The sequence below is a fragment of the Amphiprion ocellaris genome, chromosome 23 (genome assembly GCF_022539595.1).
Source record: "Amphiprion ocellaris isolate individual 3 ecotype Okinawa chromosome 23, ASM2253959v1, whole genome shotgun sequence".
Lineage (NCBI taxonomy): Eukaryota > Metazoa > Chordata > Actinopteri > Pomacentridae > Amphiprion > Amphiprion ocellaris.
In genome coordinates, this window is record NC_072788.1 from 256966 (window position 1) to 262965 (window position 6000).

The 6000-nt window shown below is 39.5% G+C and overlaps 1 protein-coding gene across 1 annotated transcript in view; it reads right to left on the reverse strand.

The window, feature by feature from the left end:
* trpc5a (transient receptor potential cation channel, subfamily C, member 5a) overlaps positions 1 to 3577 on the reverse strand; it is a 159919-nt gene extending 156342 nt beyond the window's left edge. The window contains exon 1 of the mRNA XM_055007928.1: positions 3183 to 3577. The gene's annotated coding sequence lies outside the window, so the exon portion shown is untranslated. The remainder of the gene's footprint in view (positions 1 to 3182) is intronic.
* Between the last annotated feature and the right edge of the window lie 2423 nt (positions 3578 to 6000).

Below are 6000 nucleotides of genomic sequence, written 5' to 3' on the forward strand. Positions count from 1 at the left end.
GCTCCCTGTGTCCACCATCGTTCAGAAGTCTGGGGTCACTTAGAAATGTCTAGTATGTCTAGGAGTGCTGTTTATTTTTGTATTTTCACCATCACATCAGATACTCCAGATTGTGTATCTATGGAAAGCTCAGATATAGATTTGTGGCTGTTTTTGGGCTGGAATTGACCCAAAACTTCATAAAGTTCTTTCTAAAACGTCAAAAAAGACAAAAATCCAGGTTGAAAACGTTCATAATAGCACAATACACAGTAAAAAAACAGTGAAATGCATGACATTATCTCAACGAAATGAATGATTTGTGTCTAAAAATAACCATAGGCCCCTGAAAATAGAGGAAAAAGTCCAAAATATTCAAACCAGGTCAGTACTGTGTCTCCAGAAAATTCCTGTAAGTGTTTATATATATGTGGATGGATCCATGTTTCCACTAAAATACAGACTTTTATGCATTTCTGTCAACGTTTCACCAAAGACGACTTGAATCTTGTCAGAAATTACTTAAATTTGTTCAAAATAAGATAAAGATTGTCTGAAATGATCTAAAACTGTCAAAGATTACCCAACACTTGTCCTAAAATTATTAAAATTTGTGTAAATTTAGATAAAGGTTGTCTAAAATTAATCAAAATTGTCCCAAATGACAACAATGACAAATTATTTGTTCTTCAAAATGGAAAAAAAGCACAGAATCTTCAATTGAGGCTGGTCTAGTGTCTCCATAATGTTCCTGTAAGTGTCTATAAATGGATCGATCCATATTTCTACTACAATCCAGTCTTTGGTCCACATCTCACCAACTGTTGGGGCTCTAACATCAGTAGAATCTGATGTGTTTGACCAGACAAGGTTCCAGTTTTTGGATATTTAGACTAAAAATCTTTTTAAAATGACTCCAAATTGAAGACCAAAGTTACTTGAATTTTTCCTAAATGACAAGAATAAACTACCTTTCAAAAATCTGGGGTTGCTTAGAAATGTCCTTATTGTTGAGAGAAAATCACTTTTTTTCCAGTGAAGACACCATTAAATGAATGATAAATCCAGTGTAGACATAGTTAATGTGGTAAATGACTATTGTAGCTGGAAACAGCTGATTTTTAATGGAATATCTCCATAGGGGTACAGAGGAACATTTCCAGCAACCATCACTCCTGTGTTCTAATGCTACATTGTGTTAGCTAATGGTGTTGAAAGGCTCATTGATGATTAGAAAACCCTTGTGTTAACCTTTCTATCAGTAGTTTATGTGCCTCAGATGGTAGATAAAGCCTCTAACTGATTCCTGTGTTTGTTCCTCCTGCCTACATTGCAGCTCTTTGGCAGCTTCCATCCCTCCAGCTGCTGAGGTAACGTTTGGAAGCAGAACAAAATGATGAGAAAGAGGGCCGGGGATCGCTCCGGTGTGATCCGTTATATAACCGATACCGTCAGGAGAAACGCAGAAAAACACCAAAAACATAGAGTCTGAGGAGACGACAAATGTTAGAATATGACATGAAGAAGAGTCTCCCCCTGGTCCGTTTGGAGCTAAATCTCCCTGACACAGGTGATCAGCCCTGCAGGTATATTACCTAATATATATAGAGAGAACCTAAAACAGAGAACCTGAACCAGAGAACCTAAAGCAGAGAACCTAAAACAGAACCACCGCTGATACTGAAGATAGAAACAGAGAAAAGCAGATGATCCAAAGTGTTCTGAGCCGATTATTTCTGCAGCTGTAAGAGTTTAACTTTGGGACCATGTTTCAACATTTATCAGGTAGAAATGTTCTCCAGATAGAATAAATGTTCTGCAGATGGAACAAATGTTCTCTCGATAGAAGAAACGGCTCCAGGACCATTAAACCAGTATAAATGTTCTTCAGATAAAATAAATGTTCTGCAGATAGAATAAATGGCTACAGGACTCTTTAACCAGTAAAATGTTCTCTAGATAGAATAAATGTTCTCCAGATAGAACAAATGTTCTCCAGGACCATTAAACCAGCTTCCAACTGCAAACATTCTCCATGAAAAGCAGCAAATTGTCCCGTTTAACCAGCAGATGTTTGGTGTTTTTATTGAGAAATGACTAAAATAAAGCATCTATAATCCAGGTTTGAGCATAGACCTGAGCTGCAGCGGCTCCACAGAAGGATAATTAACGCTTATTCAGTAATTATCTGGATAATTAGAGCATCACAGTGACTCTGCTATCCACATTAACACTGGATGTTTAGAAACTGCTACAGGATGATGTTCTTTAATTCATTAGAACCTCAGGACACTGGTGGCTGCAGTCCTCTGCTGCTGCATGCTCACCGTGCACGTTCACACTGTGTGTGTGTGTGTGTGTGTGTGTGTGTGTGTGTGTGTGTGTGTGTGTGTGTGTGTGTGTGTGTGTGTGTGTGTGTTGCAGCACGAACTTAGAGTTCTGACATTGTGCTTCAGGATCAGGCGGGAACACTGGAGGTGCTGACAGAGGGTTTCACATGCAGGGAAAGCCCTCTGGGTCCTCCAGGGCGCGCGCACGTGCACACTCCCCCCCCCCCGCCCCCCCCACCCACCCACCCACCCACACACACACACACACACACGCGCATCCTGCAGCTCCATCCATCTCTGCACAGAGCAGCAGCGGCAGACCCACACTAACTCTGCAGCGCGCGCACACACACACGCGCACAGGAACACAGGAACACACTCCCTGCACACCCCCTCTCTCCAGCATTAGTCAATAAATGATGATACATAAACCACCCACCAGACACCCAGAGAGGCTCCAGGAGAACCTCCACAACCAGAACCAGAACCTCCATCTGCCGCAAACAGCAGCACAGGAGCAGATCCACTGGTGGAGAACATGTGGGAGGCTAACAGCAACACAACGCGCACGCGCACACACGCAAAAACACACACACACACACACACACACACACACACACACACACACACACACACACACACACACACACACACACACACACACACACACACCCTCCGTTCTGGATCTTCTCTGAACCCAAACTGCTCCTCTCTGATCCAAACATCTCCAGCTGTCAGACCCTCCATGGTTCCTCTAGGAGACCGCGAACACCAGCAGCAGAACCGGCCCCCACCTCCGGTCCAGTTGCCGTTAATTAACCGGCCACGGCTGTTACAGGTGTGAGTGATCCGGATCTCCGTGGAGCTCCTTACCTTTCCTTGGAGATCCTGGTCCTCCGTGTCCGTGGGGGTGAAATAAAACCACCCTAACCCCGGCGCTTCTCCTCCAGATTACCGGTTAGTCCGTGCTCGCCTCCCCGGGGTCTCGCGCACCTCACGTGCGGCGGCTCCTCGCGATCTCCCGTCTCTCCGCTCGGTGCACGTTGACTGCCCGTTTTCTGTGGCTCCTTTTCTCGCGGGATTTCGCCTCCTCCACCTTCCTTCCAGCGGTCTCCTCCTCTTCCTCTTCCTCCTCCTCTTCCTCCTCCTCCGTTACCTCGGATCGGTCCCTCCTCCTATCTGCGCCACCGGGACAGACACGGAGCGGCTGGCGGTGAGGAAGCTGCGTGACTGTGGATCCATCCTGCTGCCGTGGACGGGAACAGAGGAAGCAGCTGAATATCTGAATCAGAGCTACAGGTGATGGAGATAATCAGCTGATCTGAAACCAGCAGGAACCCAGAGTTCTCCACTAACGGGGCTGGATCTTCTCAACAACCCCACCTACTGAAGGAGATAAAATACAGCCAGATAATCAGAGAAATAATATAAATAAATAACAGCCAAATTATGTTAAATATATATATATATATATATATATATATATATATATATATATATATATATATATATATATATATATATAAACGCGTTAAAAACAAGAACAGTGTAAAATTCAAAACAGCAAAAATCTGCTAAATGTAGTAAAAGATTCAACTGGAACAAAACAAATGATTATTTAGAAAAACACAGATTTTTAATGTGGATTTTTTTTTTATTATTGTGTTTTTTACAGCCAACCTGAACATTTTCAGTGATTTTATTATTATCTGCATTTTTAATTAAAGACGTAAAGTCGGTTTTAAGTTTTTTTAGTCTTTCATCTAGAATTTGTTCATTTTTAAAAGCTGAAAATCTGCCAGCGAATGCTGTCATAAAATAATCGTTCCAGAACTGGAGGACGTTTTACATCCAATAATCCACATATTAAACCATAAACATGCAGTGATTGTGTAAATGTTCTTGTTCTGAGACCAAATCCAAAAAAAAAAAATGGGAGAAAAGAATGTATTCAATATTTTTAAATCCCAAAGTCTGAAGTTCCCCTAAAATGACATCCCCCCCCCCCCGTAAAAACTGAAAACAAAGAAAGTTATTTATTTACAGTAAAAATGTCTTTCTATGGTTTCACACTGCAGCAGAACTCATTTCTAAGAGTTTTACAACTTTTCCAAGTTTTTATAGTGATTTACCAGCTACTGGGGTCAAATCTGTTGGAACAAAAACATTCACCATTTTTCAGCTCTTATACACATTTTTTCTTTAAAAGACTCAGGTTATATTCTTACAGGACTCCTTCTGTTTAATACTGTGACTAATTCATGTTGTTTTATCACAGTAATCAACATTAACCATTCATTATAAGAAAAATCTGTAAATTAATAAATTAAATAAAACAACAACAGCAAAAAAAACCACAACAAAAAAACAAGAAGAAATGGTGAAAAGAACTGAAGTGGAAATGGAAATCTGTAATGTTTAAAAACTGTATATAAAAAAAAAAATATATATATATATATATATAAATAAAATAATAATAATAATAATAATAATGAAAATAAAGTCAAGTATCTGTTAAACAGTCAGATGTTTAGCTGATTGAAATATTAGATATTTATATGATATATATATTATATTTTATTTGATTAAAGTTGTACTTTTGTGAATCAGTCCAACATGACAAATGTTTTGATATTAAATTTGGTGTCAGCAGAGGAATAAAGGTGAAGCTGAAATAATCATTAAAACTTTGAAGTTAACAAGACGTTTCAAGTTGTGCAAACAGAAAACTGTAAAATATATAAAATTTAAAAAGTAGTGACACCAGAAAGCTGTTTGACCTGAGCTTCTTGTTGAATCTGTAATATTTTGTCATGCCTTTTATTGAATTATTATTGAAGCATTTTATTTAATTTTTTCTGATATTTTATTGCCAGGATTCTAATTAGTTTCATATTTTTTGACTGAAAAATGTCAGTAAAGTCGACTTTTGTACTTTTTGCTTCAGCAGCAGGTTGATTTCAAGGCGTCCAATCAACTTTCACTGTTAATTATATATATGATTATATTTTTATTATTTAGTCCCGTTAAGAACCTTGAAGAGTCCCGACTACCTGCAGGCCGATCAAAGGCTGAGAATGTCTGAGATGTCCATCATGTGCAGGTCAATCCATCTCCAGAGACTTTCTGTTGTGCTGACGCCGTCATAAAATCAGATTAAATCCATTAGCTGTAATCTGTTGCCCTCCACGGTGGATTTGAGGCCATGGATTTGCTCCGTGTCGGATTGCTCTTCCTCCACACAGTTTAAATGTGAGGTCAAAAGGTCACTGATAACCTCAGTGTTTAATTTCCTTTTCATTAGTCATACATATTTTCAGTGCAGTCTTATATCAGATGGTGTTACCGACTGGCATTAGAAGCTTTTGTCTGAGCGTCTCTGGTTAATTAGAGCCGTCAGCTGAGAGCAGAGTCCACCTGGAAACCAGAGGATGCAGCCTGAATGCTGAGGAACCAATGGTCCATGTAGACCTGCACAGAAAGTTAATGATGACCTGGAAGAAGCAGCGACTGAACAAAGACACTGTGGAGAAAACAGAAAAATAAAAAATCACTTCATCAGCTGTTGATGTACAGTAGTAATATTTTTAGGTGTGATCTGCTAAAAGGAAAAGATGATATAATTAAGGTAAATGCTATTAAACTGAAGAAAAGAGTTAAAACGTGTTAGAAATACATTAGAAAAGCCCTC